This window comes from Triturus cristatus, chromosome 1_1, assembly GCF_964204655.1.
Source record: "Triturus cristatus chromosome 1_1, aTriCri1.1, whole genome shotgun sequence".
NCBI lineage: Eukaryota > Metazoa > Chordata > Amphibia > Caudata > Salamandridae > Triturus > Triturus cristatus.
Window position 1 is genome coordinate 420,102,632 of NC_140579.1, and position 15,486 is coordinate 420,118,117.

Consider the following 15,486-nt stretch of genomic DNA (forward strand, 5'->3'; position numbering starts at 1 on the left):
GTCAGCCATCCTGACCGTCTAATTAGGATCCGACTGCCGTGGAGGTGGTCGGAAACATGCCTTTTGACATTGAGGCTTGTGTCAAAAGGCATGCTTTTAAGCATCCCTGCACCCTGTAGTAGGCACCTCATGGTGCCTGTCACATGGGGCATGGATGTTTGTAGGGGCACCTGTGGTGCCTCCTTGCCTCATAGCCGAGGCTGCCGAGGGACGGGGGCCCTACTAGGGGTCCCCAAAGTCCGTTTCCAACAGCCTTTCAATGGCAGTCGGACCGCCATGGAAAGGGCAATTGGAACCCCTCCTGCGGTGCCTGAGCAGGCACCGCCCTCATTTTATGGATTACATTGCGACGGGAGGGCAGATGGTCTCCTTGAACATGTCAGAACCACAGCCATGGGTCCCTCACTCATGTGGTTGGACTAGTAACCACATTGTAATGCGGTGGTCTGACGCTGTTTCAGATGTCACTGAGACCAACACCCACATGCTGTAGGTGTCGGCCCAACGACATCCTTATGAGCCCCTTAGTCATGTGATCAGGTGTTGGTTGAGTAGTCCAACAAATGCAAAGTCATAGACCCCCACCACTAATCCACCAATGTAAGAAACTGGTTCTCTATATACTATATCACAGTAACGTATAGTGTGCACAGAGTCCAGTCAATCCCCTGGGCTTTACACAGGCTTAAGTAGATAATACCTTACTCCCTTTTGTGGTAGTATGGCCGAGCAGATAAGGTTATAGTGGGCTGTGTTAAGCATTTGTTCTACACACACAGTCAAGAAATGAGGTACACACTGAATGACTAACTCCAAGTGAAATATTTGTATACAAATTAGGCCTGGGCACAGAACTCCACCTAGCTCTGCTCCTGGAGTTTGCAGAATTTTGGGACTCCGTGTTCCCCGTAAAATGCGGAGTTACAGAGTTGAGTTATTTTTGTTATTGTACTCTAAATGTCCTTTTGCGCCTGTGGGAGCAACTTGCTGGGTGCTTGCGATCGCCCACAAGATTTCACAGCCGTTTCGGAGCACCACATGATTTGCTAGCTGCCTGTAAGCTTCCACGAGATTTTGTGGTCGCCAATACATCTTTGCTGCACCCCAGGGCCATTCAATGGATGTTTTGTGTTGTACACGATGTCGAATGTCCAGGATCTACAGAGACTGTAATCTGCGGAAGATTGTCTCCTTGAGAAGCATGAAAATCTTCCCAAAATGGCGATTTGGAGTAAAAAACCTCCTCAAATGGACAGCTCGCATTGTTTTTTTTGTGTGAGGAGTACTTTTTTCAACTTTTTTTCCAAAAGGAAGGGTCTCCAACTTCCTGTCCCTGTCCAACAGGCTCCTCCCAGTGCTTTGCCCATTTCCTGGTCACTTTTCATTGGGATTTGGCATTGAAAGGATCACTTGCCTTGTCTGCTGCTTGTATACCATGGGATTTAAGGACTTAAGCACTCAACCCTTAAGCACTCAACCCTTGGTGCAACAACTACTGCCAGCTCTCAACGCTGAGCAACACTTAAGGCCCATTCTCCTGCCGGCAATTCCACCGCACCTTCACCCACCTCTGGACCCAGACAGCCACCCCCAACTCACCGGGAAACAACGTACGCAAGCCCCTGAGCTGCATGCTCCTCAACATGCGCTCCCTGCACAGACACGCCAAAGAACTCTGGGAGCTCCTCACCACAACGTCACCTTCCTCACAGAGACCTGGAGTGATGCCAGCTCTTCACCTAACATCGCAACCGCCATCCCTGAGTGATACAGGATTCTGAGGAATGACTGCCCCAGCCACCCCGGAAGAGGCCTCGCCATAGTCCACAACAGCTCTGACTAACACACACCAACACGGACGACGCCTTGACCCTCATCGAAACACATCTACTTCCAGATCCAGCCCAACCCCAGAACGATGCTCTGCAGAGGACTCGCCAACAAACCACCTGGACATCGCTCCACATTCACCAACGCCATTGCAGACTACATCGCTCCCTACACCCTCGCCTACACGGACTACATAATGCTCAGACACCTGAACTTCCACCTAGACAACCCCAGCAATCCCAACACCACTGCCCTCCTAGAGAACCTCACCAACACTGGACTGAAACAACTTGTCTCCATTACCCCACACAGAAGAACACACTCTCGAACACATCTTCGCAGGAGGAAACAACATTAGCTTTAGTCACACAAAGGAACCACTCTGGACAGACCACCACTGTGTCCATTTCTCCTTCTTGAAACCTACTGCACATAAGCGCACACCACACCTCCTTCGCAGAAAACTGGAACAAGATCACCAAAGAACACCTCACCTCTGCCCTCAGCTGCACTCCTCCCCCTATCACGACAGATGCCCATGATCCAGCGCAGAGTGCAAAATCCCTCTCTACTGTCACGGACTCAATAGATCTCACACACACATACACTATCTATACATTCGCTGGTGGGGCCCATGACACCAACGCACACTTACCAGTAGTCCGTGCGAGAGGCGATTTATCTTTTCAAGCGCTGGATAAAATGATGGGAGGAAGATACCACTCTACCCTAATGAGCAACAAACCTACAAACCCTTCTCATACTCATTAGGCCCTAGACTCCTCATTTAGTATTATCCTCCCAAAGACCGGGATGGATCTGTTAGTTGATGTATTAGTGAAACCTTAGTTCCCTAATTAACCTTTACATTAACACATTTCAATGAATAAACAACCCGATTCATTTCGGTAGATGTTCAAATCCAAATTTATATTAATATTGCAGATTAAATCATTCATTTAATCAAGTTGCCATTCATATTTACCTATTCTGGCTAAAGTCGTCCTCTATGTCAAATCTGGCAGTCTCGCAAATCTATGCCCATCAATTTAGCAGGTAAAGTTCATCAGGAATTTGGGCATTAATTCAGTCCGTCAGAGAATTGGGCTGACAGCTGTCCTGCAGTGTCACCGTCCTCTCCGTCAGCATATCATCAAGAAATCGAAGGAGCGACCGTCGGATCTCTAAGTCTAATCACCTCTCTATTCTACTATAATTTATAGTAAAAATTATGATAAAAGTAACAAATTTTGGGCATTCAAGTTCGCTGATTGGACAATCGGGGATCATCCTCTCTGTTCCCATAAGGTTTAGTCCGTGATGTCAGCATACTTGCTGGTTCTGGTTCTTTTGTAAAGTCTTTTGTTTGTAGCGTTGGCACCGCTCCCAGTGGCCTTGATAAGTACATCTTGCCTGGGGTCAGGACGGGGCCATTGTTTCTCATCTTTAGCGCAGGCGCACTGCACCCAAGCCTTGTTCAGCGTTGGAAGTTGGGTTAGGCACCAAAGTCAGCCATCTTTAGGCAGGCCATAATGGACAACTTAAGCAAAGAAACACAAAAACGTAATTAATACATAGAAATGACTAATTAAAATGTTATTCCCTCGCTAATACCCATATGTGTATGTATTTATCTAGCAAAAGCAACACTCATTGCGGGTTATACTTACAAAATAAAGCACGAATCACAATTACATCACCAAAGCAACATATATCATGCAATGTTCTATTTATCTATCATTAGTATGCGTACGAAATTTAGTTCAAGTAAATTAATTAGGCCATGCAGATGCAAATCCCACGTATATTTCGGTCATTAATAAGGTTGGTTAGTTATTTCCACATCACTCCAAACCATTAGTACGATTATAATTAATTAATGACATGCAAAATGGGGTGGGTATACAAAATTTTGCATTACCCGCTCCAACAATCCCCCCTTTGGTGATTTTATTACCACACCACCCAAAATTTTGTTCTGCCTTTAAGCTCTAAAATGTTTTCTTGCTGTTAATCATAATTCAGTTTCACCTACGTCTTATCTTTTTACTGATTCATACATACTCTCCTTCCACTCTTCCAATTCTATTTCTTCAATTTCTCTTTCTTGTTTCTTATCTTTTCTTTTCGAATTCTCTCTTTTTATTCTTTTCTTATTTTTCTTGCTTCTACAGCACATAAAATATAATCTTATCATTAAAACTATGCAGATTACACATGTTAATGGAAACAATATCTTACCTATAAGAGTACTACCTATTTTCACTAAGAAATTCTTAATAGCAGCTATTTTCTTTCCAATTCTATCCCAAACACCTTCAACCTCCAGTGGTGCAAGTTCATCATGCAATTCAGTAATATTCTTAATATAAGTTTTCAGATCTTTGCTTTCATCAGGAATGTAAGTACAACAATGTTGAACTTTCAGCATTCCACAGACTCCACCCTCTTTTGCCATTAAAATATCAAGGGCAAGTCGATTTTGCATTACCATAGCACGCATGGCAACCATTTCAGTATTAACCAATAAAAATCCTCCAGCGGTGCTTGTTGGCAAGCGATCCACTACTGTTGACAATTTTCTAATTTTGTTTGCATTCAGAGTTATTCCCACTGCTGGTATCAATGCCTGAAAAATATCACCTACAATTTCTGCCCAAGATTCTCTCTTGGTCCTAGCTAAATGATTACTTAAGCCATGTACACCATCTTTTCCTCTATCCATATGAAAGATTTTTGGAAAGACCAGGCCTACGTAACATGTGCCATACCAATGGTCTGGCAAACGATAATATGCCCAGTTCCCGCAAATAAAATATAATCCAGGAAAGACTGGATCTCTTCCACCTTTGAATCCCCATCCACCCATGATTCGATATGTATCATGGCACTCACTATTACCTAAAAAATAATTATCATACGCTGTTTGATTCCTTCGAATGCAAAATTTCCCTTTCTGAGGCCAATCTAAAGCTATAGTTGGACAAGCTTCTCCTTTCAAATGTTTTTCTTTCTCTATATCCCAGATTGTTTTCTCCACTTTCCCTTCTGCTGCTTTCCTTTGCATTTGTAATCTTCTTTTCTCAACCATGTCTAGGAATGTCTTGTCCTCCTTCTTCAAACTGCATGTTAGATTATTTCTAAAAATATACTCTAATGTTAGTTCATTAGTTTCCAAAAAGAATTCACCTAATACCTTAGCAGGTTTTACTTTGTTCAACTTATTATAAGAAGGCACTTGCACAAAAATGTTATCTACATCTGAAAAATAATATTCTAATTTTCCTGTCTCATAGAACAAACTAGCAATTACACTACATGTTATACCATACGTTGCTGGAAGGTGATGATATGTCACTCCCTCAGAAACAGATGCAGGTAACTGCATACATACGTAGCAGTCCCGTACGTCCATTGTCTTTACATATTCATACAATAATTTTGAAAACACATTATTAGAAAAATCTGTTATTGACCTGTCTTTATGCAAATAATTTTTCTCTATTCTAGTTGAAACTACTTTTGGAATCTTCCCTATATTAGTTTTATTCTCACTATGTCCTTCTAAAGTGTCTATAGTTGCCTTAAAGGAAATGACAAGAGCAAGGATGCTCCATAAAAGCATTAATAATCCTGTACAACAACAACACATTTTACACCTTCTTTTCATGAATGTACATCTACCTTTACTACTTTCTTTGTTAGCCATCTTGTTAAAATGGACCGTGTCTTTTGACTTAGCCTCTTCTACTCCACAACTAGTTTTCCTAACCTAAGGTTCTAACACCTATTTGGTTCTACCAGTCACTAATTTTAATTCAATATCTTGTTTTCTTCATCAATAATTTTCTTAACTTATTCAGTTGGGCATCTCATCGTTCTTCACTCTCCTCTCGTCTTCCAAATATGGATTTTCCTGAACTTCCGTTTCTTCTTCTCCAATGTCGGACAAGAGAACTGTCAGGATTTCCGATTCAATCTCATCCTCAACGACTCTCAGAACAGTCTCCTCTGGATTTCCTTGACTATCTGCCTCTTCTCCCTGTTCAGGCAGTGCCACGTACATCCATTCTGGTGACTTATACTTCTGGTTAGGTTTCCTTGTTCTTCTACTCTCTTTGTCTTCAGTTAATTTGTTTTCTTTTGATTTCGCTTGACTTGTCACTTCATTCACCTGTTCAGCTCTTGGTGAATTCACTCGTGTTAGTCTGTATCTTAGTTTCCTTATTTTATTGGGCCAAACATCATCTGTTGCAACTCTTTTTTACTTTACTTCCTTTGTCATTCTTTTCATTCCTCCAAGCTCTCTTTCTCAGAACTCGACCTTCAGGTATTTCGTTTTCACTCTCTTCAGACTCTGTCTCAACTTGCTTTGTCTTTTCAGCAACTTCCTTTTCCACCACTTGTTTTGTTTTCCCTACTTCTGTCCCTCCTCGGGTCTCCGGCACGCAATCTTCCTGCTGACTACTTGTCCCTTCACCTAACTGGATGTTGCAGTTCCCTACACCTCTGGGGTCTTCCGCAATCTGTCCCTCTCTCTCTGTACCTGTCCCTTGTTCATTTAGATTTGTTACTTCAGGTGGAATTTCTCTCAGTCTCTCGTCTGGTACTTCCTTTTCACGTATCTCTTTTGTTGCATCTTCAGTACTCTTTCCTCTTTTCTTCCTGTGTTTGTTCTTGGAACCTTGCGCTTCTTGCTCTTTTCCAGAATTGCTGGATTCGGAAATCTGCAATCTTCTTCCCAGAGCGACACTTCTGGGGACTAAAGCTGATCTTTGTTCTGTTTCCCCCCTTTCAGAGTTTCCTTGTGTCTTTGACCCTTCATCATCTGATTCAGTGCTTGATTCTGATTCATCAAAGTATTCCTTTCCCGTGCTGTCCACTGGATTTGGAATTCTCAATGTATGACTGGCATCGATCCAGTTTTTCAGTCCAGCACACTTCACAGCTGTGGTCGTGGTCAAAATGACTTGTCGTGGTTTTCCCCACCTTGGAACTTGACAATTTCTTCTTCTGTGGACTTTTATCCTTACCCAATCACCTGGGCTCAGATCATGGGCTTGCTTCTTTTCAAGTGTGGTGGCATCTGGTCCAACCTGATGACACACAGAATGAACTGCGTCAGCCAGGCCTTTACAGTATTCCAACACCATGTCATCAGAAATTGTCATCAGCTTGTTGACTGGTATAAACACATGTCTCATTGCACGTCCCATAATTATTTCATGAGGACTCAATCCTGTGGTTCTGTCTGGAATGGCCCTAATTGTCATGAGTACAAGAGGCAAGACATCAGGCCATTTCATACCTGTGGCCAAACACATTTCCCCTATTCTATTTTTGATAGTACCATTCATCTGTTCAACCACACCAGAAGCCTCTGGTCGGTAGGCACAATGTAGTTTTTGTTGTACATTCAATGCTTCACAAATTAATCCTACAATCTCATTTTGGAAATGTCCTCCTCGGTCTGACTCAATTGTCACTGGGAACCCGAACCTGGGGATGAATTCTCTCAACAGTAGCTTGGCTGCTGTCAACCCATCATTTCTTCTTGTTGGGAATGCTTCCACCCACCTGGAGAATAGGCAGACCACTACCAAAACATATCTCAATCTGTTACAGGGAGGCATCTCAATGAAATCTACTTGCATTCTGGTGAAAGGCCCTCCTTCTCGACCTATTGTTCCCAGACTCACTACTGTCTTCCTGCCAGGATTGTACTGCTGAGATATTAAGCATCTCTGACAAAGACTTTCTGCCACAAGTCTGAATTTTGCATTGTACCAGGTCTGTTTAAATGACCTGATCATAGCATCCCGTCCAATATGTCCCTGGCCATGATACACCCGTGCCATGGTAGACATCATGCTATCAGGCATAACTGGTCTTCCATCTCGATAGACCCACACATGATCCTTTTCCCTTGGGGCACATCCTACTTTTACCCACTGTCTCCTTTCCTCATCTCCTGCAATTGTTTTACCTATTCCCAAGTTCCCACAATGTTAGTGAACATCAATGAGCAAGAAGACATTTCTCTTTCCTTAGCCCGATTGACCGAATTCTGATTTGGTGCACAATACTGCGCCATGTCATTGGCGTACCTGTTACCAGTGGCAATATAATCACCACTTTGACTATGTGCAGCACATTTTACAAGAGCCAATTGTTTAGGCAGCTGTATCGCCTCAAGCAATTTTCCAAACACTTCTGCATTCTTAATGGGAGTTCCACTCGAGGTCAGAAAACCTCTCTGTAGCCATAGTTGGCCAAAGTCATGGACGACTCCGAAGCCATACTGGCTGTCAGTTACCACAGTCACTCTCACACTCTTCCCAATCTTGCATGCTCTAGTCAAAGCCACAAGTTCAGCTACCTGGGCTGATCTCACTCCTTTCAAATATGAGGCTTCAATTACTGCTGTGACTGTGCATACTGCATACGCTGCACTCAGCGCTCTTTCATCTGTTCTCAAACATGACCCATCAACGAACATCACAAAATCACTTTCTGGCAAAGGTATATCTTTTATGTCTGGTCGTGGTTTGGTACAAAAATCAAGTACATCCAGACAATCATGATCAACTTCATCTCTTACCTCCACAATCTCATTATCAGGCAACTATGTTGCTGGATTCACATTCACACATCTTGCAAGACCTCACATTAGTTGCACCTAATATGATCTTTTCATACTTAGTCAGCCGACTGTGTGTCATATACTGAGTACGACTCCTTGTCAACAGAATTGCTACATCATGGGGTACAAACACTTTCAATGGATATCCCATCACAATTCCTTCACTCTGCTTCAGACACATGTTGCATCCACTGCTTTCAGACATCCAGGTAAACCTACAGCTACTGGATCTAGCATTGATGAAAAATATGCAATTGGCCTTCTCAATTTTCCATGTTTCTGGGTCAACACAGAAAGTGCACACCCATTTCTCTCACTGCAATACAAATCAAATTATTTTTCATAGTCAGGCATACCTAATGCAGGTGCTTCACACAAACCATCTCTCAATTGTCTAAATGCTGCCAATTCTTCTCTGCTTAATTCAAGGGGATCTTTTACATCACTTCTCGTTAATCGCACCAAAGGCTTTGCGAACAAGGAAAAGTTACCTATCCACTGACGACAGTACCCTACCATTCCCAAAAACATTCTTACTTCTCTTTGAGTCATGGGAGCTCTCATTACTTTTATTATTCTGATTCTATCTATGGTTATTTTCCTTAGTCCTTTCTCAATGTTGTGTACCAGATACTGCACTTCCTTTTTACAAGACTGTAGTTTTGCAGGTGACGCTTTAAGTCCTCCATCTGCCAAATGATTCAGTAAGGCTATTGTATCTACCTCACAGGCTTCACGTGTCTTTGACGCCACCAAAAGGTCATCAATATATTGCACTAGTACAGAATTTTCTGGCATTTCTAGACTCATCAAAGACCTCTTTAACAACTGATTGAATATTGAGGGGCTCTCTGTATATCCCTGTGGGATTCGGCACCATGCCAAAATACGCTCACCAAAACGAAATGCAATAATTTGCTGACTGTCATGGTGCAATGGGATGGAAAAGAAAGCATGACACAGATCAATTACTGTGTACCATTCTGCATCATGGGGAATCTGATACAAAATCACGGATGGATTTGGTACAATGGGACAACAGGATACCACAATTTTGTTCACCTTTCTCAAATCTTGCACTATCCTGAATTTCCCATTAGGATTTTTCAGTCCCATTATCGGTGAATTACATGGACTACTCATTATTTTTCTCAAGATTCCTTGTCTGATCATTTTCTCTATTATAGGAGTTACACCTTCAATTATTTCAGGTGTCAGTCTGTACTGTGGAACATTTGGATACGTTACTCCTTCTTTTACAGTGATTTTGACTGGATCTACATTTCTCATTAGTCCTACATCGTCTCCAGTGAAATCCCAAACCTCTGCTTTTATCGAGTTTCTCAGTTCTTTTGGTAATTCGTCTGGGTTGAATACAGCATATGTTTCAGTAACTTCACTTTCTCTGTTAGCTAGTGTCATCTTATACAATACATCATCATCTGGTGTTTCAAAAGCTATTCCATCCGGAGTACAAAATATAGTGCAATTCATTTTGCACAACAATTCCCTACCTAATAAATTCACAGGACTGGTGTCACACACCACAAATCGGTGCATTTCTGAAAATTTCCCTATGCCAACCTTCACTGGTTCTGTAAGATAGGTCTTAATTTGCCTGTTGGACACACCAACTACTTGGATCGTTTCATCCGAGAGAGGAAGATTCTTTACATCAGCTGATCTAACAGTTGATCGAGTAGCACCAGTATCCACTAGGAAAGTAATATTTTCATCATTAACCCTCCCATCTACAAAAGGTCCTGTCTGGTCTACTTCTAGAGTTGCGCCAAGTACGCACTCTTCTTCCTCCCTTCGGCACCATCAATAGCCCTCTTCTGCGTCACTCTCATCATGTTGCAGCCAATACTGTGAGACAGCGCTAGCGCGCGGCAGTTTATTTACCTGTTCTTCATTGTAGAATCCCGATTCACTACTATACTTCTGTGTGTTTCTGCTTTGTGGAAAAGGCGGCTTTGGCACCTGATTCTGTAGGGGAACAACTTGCTGCTGTTGCTGCAGTTGACCACTCACCTCATGCTGCACCTGTGGGTTCAATGATGGATTTTCATTGTTAGTACTCGGAGGAAATTTACACTCGGATTTCCAATGCCCTATCCTGCGGCAATTATGACACGGAAATTTCTTTTTACCCTCTTCAATATTCCCTTTGTACTTCCCATTATTAAATTTTGGCTTGGTCCATGCTTGTTCCACCAATTGTGCTTCCTGTCTTTCCGCTACCTTTACCTGTGCCCACATTGCTTTCTCCTTTAACTTTCGCTGTTTTGCTTCAATTTCATCACTGAAGTATTTAGCTTGTCTCAATACTTCATCTATTTTCTTGTTTTGCCAGTCTACCGTATGCTGTTTAATCATATCACCAATTTCTGGTCGTAAACCATATACAAATCTGTATGCAAAATGGCTCAAATCCTTTTCACTCAGATTCTCGTCTCCGCTAAACTGCTTAAAAGCTTGTATTAGACTCTTATAGTACGCATGTACTGACTTTACTTTCTTGGTGTGTTCGATCAATTTTTACCCAGTCCGTTTCTTTGGGGGGCACTTTATTTTTCAAAAATACCATAACCTGCTCATACTTCTTCATTACCTCGGGGTCTGGCGCTCCTGTTTTAGGATCCCTAGGGTATTCCTTGGTTGGCCAATTAATCATTAACTTACACTCTGACCATAGGTCTGCTGGTACTATTATGTCAAACAGACTATTCAAATCAATCCATAATACTTTAGACAATTTTACAAATCTGTCTACCTGTCTGTATCACTCGACGGGCTTTTCGCGTAGTCGAGGGAAGTCATTCGTAAATGACAAAATATCCTGTCTCGTCCATGGGACATGTACATATCCTCCTCCTGGAATTTCTCTCATAGGGTACTCTGTCACTACCTTCTCCCTTTCTCTCACAGGAAAGGCTGAAAATGTCTTATCTGAGGCATCATCGCGTTTTCAATACCACCCGCTTCTCTATTTATCCACGTCTCCCCATTTGCTCAGTAAAATGATGATGTCCTTAATTTGACCTATTCGTCCTGTGGTGTTCATGTTCTCAATGTCCTTTTCAGTGAATTCTACTTGATAAGGTTTCTGCAAAGCTTTTACCTTTTCAATTTCAATGCCCATTTCATTTGCTACTTCTTCCAACCTTTCATGCAAGTTTTTCGCTCGCCATGTTGCGCTTTTACATAAAAATATCAATTCTTCATCCTGATAGGTTTTCAATTTCTCTGTTGGGATAGTCCCTACGATTAACTCTTCCAATACCAGTCGTAACTTGGCCACATCAACTGATTGGGATTCTTTATCTTTCTTCTGCAAGCTTCTTAACCATTCACTTAACTCATCTGTCGATGGCCCTACTGGTTTTTCCACACTTCCGTGTCCAAAATCATTTTGTGTTTCCGACACTGTCTCAATCATTGTCATACATCTCTCTGCACAATTCTGATCTACAAATGGATTATTTGTAAAATTCGGTTCCATTACACTTATAGTTTGTCTCCATGGATTCTCATTCTGTCTCACTCTTGGTTGTTCTACTGGGTTACTATTTCTGTAAGGGGCTGTCAAACAATGCTCACTGTCCTTCTGTCTTTCAAAAATAGGCATTACTGGACCTATTGTTACTGGAACAGTTACTGCTTCTAGATTTTTAGTCAATTCTCTTATTTGCTCAGTTAATTCCAGGGTTGTTTTTGCTAATTCTACGGAATATTCTCCATCTTTTCTTCCTTCTGATCTTCTTTCTATTTCCCCGGTATCACTGTTTTTTCTCAAGCTTAGGGATTCTGGTTCTGTTTTTATAATTCGTACTGTTTCTCCCATTGGGCCACTATTTCTCGTTCTGGTCTATACGGTGGTGGATTTTTGTAAAACATATCATCAAGAACATCATCCTCAGACTCATTCGCTCCATACCCTCTCGACTCCAAATTATGCCTCTTTTCTGCACACTTTCGACCTTCATTCTCTCCTACAGTTCTTACAGGGAACACACCCTCAGTCATGCTTGCATCTCGCCATCTTTTCATTCGGTCACTATGCGTTTCATGTCTGTATGGTCTTCCAAACCAATACCTATAGCCTCTACCACTTCTGTTTCTTTCTCGCTCATGCATTTTGTCTTCCCATTCGGTCAAAGCCTCAAACTGTGTCGGTCTAGGTCTTGGCTCCAAATTTGTCATTTTATCCCTCAAGTTTCTTAAAACAGCCAAATTAAATGAACCATGCTCTGGAAAAGCTAATACTCCGTCCTCCTTGGTGTATCTCACCCAGTTATCCAACCAAATACAAGTATGATACCCATATTTCGCAATCATAAAGGATGCAGGGGTTTTCGGTGGAGGAAGTAACTGTCCTTCCCTAGTCTTAACTGGTTTGTCTTTCTTAAACCACTTCTTAATTCTCCCTAACCAGGTCTTCTTCTCCTTCTCTGGAGGTCGTAATACATTTTTCTTGTCTTTTGCGCAACGCTAGTCCCTCTTTACAACTGTACCGCTAATCTATCCAATCACAACGCGACTTCACACTAATGCACCTATTCAGAGCGTCCACGTCACTGTCACAGTCCTCGAATCCTAGCGCGACTCACACTAACGCACCAATAAGGAGCATCTACGTCACCCTGTTTCTTCTCCAATCCTAGCGCGGCGTACACTAACGCACCAATCCAGGGCGCATTACAGTTCTGACCGACTGTCCAATCCCAGCGCGGTCGTTCTGACGTCAGCAGCCACTGCGGCAGCTCCTGCTCCTGCCTACCCCTCCTTTACAAAACCGCTCAGTAAGTTTTTGTTTCAATTTCTACACTTCTGTTAGTAACAACATAGAAACATCTCCATTGTCCGCTTCGCTAACCAAAGAACAGCAAAAAGACCTTTCTCGCGAGAATTCCGTCTTTCCCGAGAGCAGCGCTTACCTCTGCCCTACTACGGAATCATTACTTCCGTTGATAAAGTAGCACATCCCTCTACTTCACCCTTCTAACAAGTATTAGCTAATTGTTTTTCTAGCATTTAAGACACATAGTTGGAGAACCAATGCTCCTGAGAAATAAACCTAGAGTTTCGCAATCAACCCAAATGCCTTTACATTCACACTCGTTCACACAAAAAAAATGTAGTACATTCGCACAGAATCCTGTCTTTCCCGAGAACAGCGAACAGTCTGTCCTACTACAGAATTATGACATACGTTATCAAAGCAGCGCTTACCTCTCCTTTGTCCTTCTAACAAGCTCAGAGAGTACCTATTACCTTTCCAGTGATAAGCGTTATCGGAATGTCAGTTGGATCCCTGGTACCTAAGACTAGGGGTGGGTGGAATTTGCGATATTAACTTATCGCAATTTATCGCGAAAATGCTGAAAATCTCCGCAAACACGCCGGAAATATCGCGAAGACACGGAAGTTTTTTTCCCGCCTGTTCGCGGTATTTTTTGCGTGATCGCGGGTCGCCAACTTACCCATGCGGTTGCTTAGGGGCGTGGCCATCTTGTTTTCACTTGTCCCGCCCTCTCGTGATGCTAACTTCCTATTCCGGGTCGCGCAATGCATGTTCGCGCCCGTTTGCGGTAGTTATTTCCTGTTCGCGACCGCTTTTACTTGATCGCGTTGCTTTTTGCTTGCTCGGGGAGAAAATATCACGCGAACTTGCGCACGTGATCGCAATGGGCGCGGCCATCTTGTTTTTCACTCTATTGCATGGTTCTGGGGCCGGATTTTGAATCCTCCCAAAATCTTTTCAATCCTTTGTTTATAGCCACTTTTTTTGGCTCTTTCTTACTTAATATTTCTCTAACTTTTTTAGTTTTTTAGCTACTTTTTCTCTCTTTCTATTGCCTGCTATTTATTTCCTTTACTCCTTTTTTTGCCTTTTCTTTCCCGCCCCGTCCCCAGAACCATGTCTAAGGGTAGGGCTGTTCGCCGTCGCAGCCAAAGCCGCGACCGCCTTCCTTGCGGAAGGCGGCGCCCACAAGGGGTGCAGGCACAGGCCTTATTTGGGGAGGTGGAGTTGGCTGCACTAATTTTCTTTGTGCAGCGCCACCTCCCCTCAACCCTGGCAGCAGGTGGCAGGCCTGGGTCTGGGTATGGCCTCCGGGAGCGTCGGCAGCGGTGGGGGAAGCTGCGCCGGGCAGTGTCGTGCTTCTCTCTGGTCCGGCACACCCAGGCGCAGCTGACGCACCGGTGGGCCGACATCCTGGACCGTGAGCAGGAGGTCCCGGGGCTTGGTGAGTACCTATTTAATTATTACAACTTTGTGTCTGTTCTTCTGCTCTGTGTTATATATTGCGAATATCTTTTTTTCCTTCCAACCAGCTAGAATGTTGCTGCTTACAATACATTCCAGGTTAATAACGTTTAAAAGTCTTCTGTGATTATGACACAGGTGCTCTTCTGTGCTACTACTAATCTTACTTGTTTGCAGCTTTGCGTTTGCGCTTGCTTAGCGTGATTCTTTACGAGTTTATTTTAGAGAAATTAAGTTACGTAATGCTACAGTGACTCTAGTCCACTCCTTACTTTGTCCTGTCACTAATAGATAGGGGCGGATTGATACTTAGGTTTAGGTACTTTGTATGAGCTTCTAATTTGTTAGTGGTATGCGTGATGCCCCCTCACTCAGTTAAGTGACGTGCTGCTAGTACGGCAGTCTTTATTAGAACCTTTTCTAGTTTGTTCAATGAGTGGTGGTAGGCTTAGCAGTTAGCACTAGCAGATCAGCATCAATCAATTAAACCAAAAATTTGGTGTATACAAAAAATGTAGTCATGTGTCCTCCATGATTTGACCATATGCGTTGTTGAGGAATACAGTGGAAATGCATACTTAATGTACAATTGGCATGCCTGGAATTGGTGGGTAGGTTGGGTGGTACGTTGTACTTAGGCTTAGTTGTAACTTATTGTTCTGGAATCAGAATGGAAGACTGGATTACTGTTGATAAATAGTAACTTAAGTAGTCGAACTGCGAATCCCCCGATATTACTTGT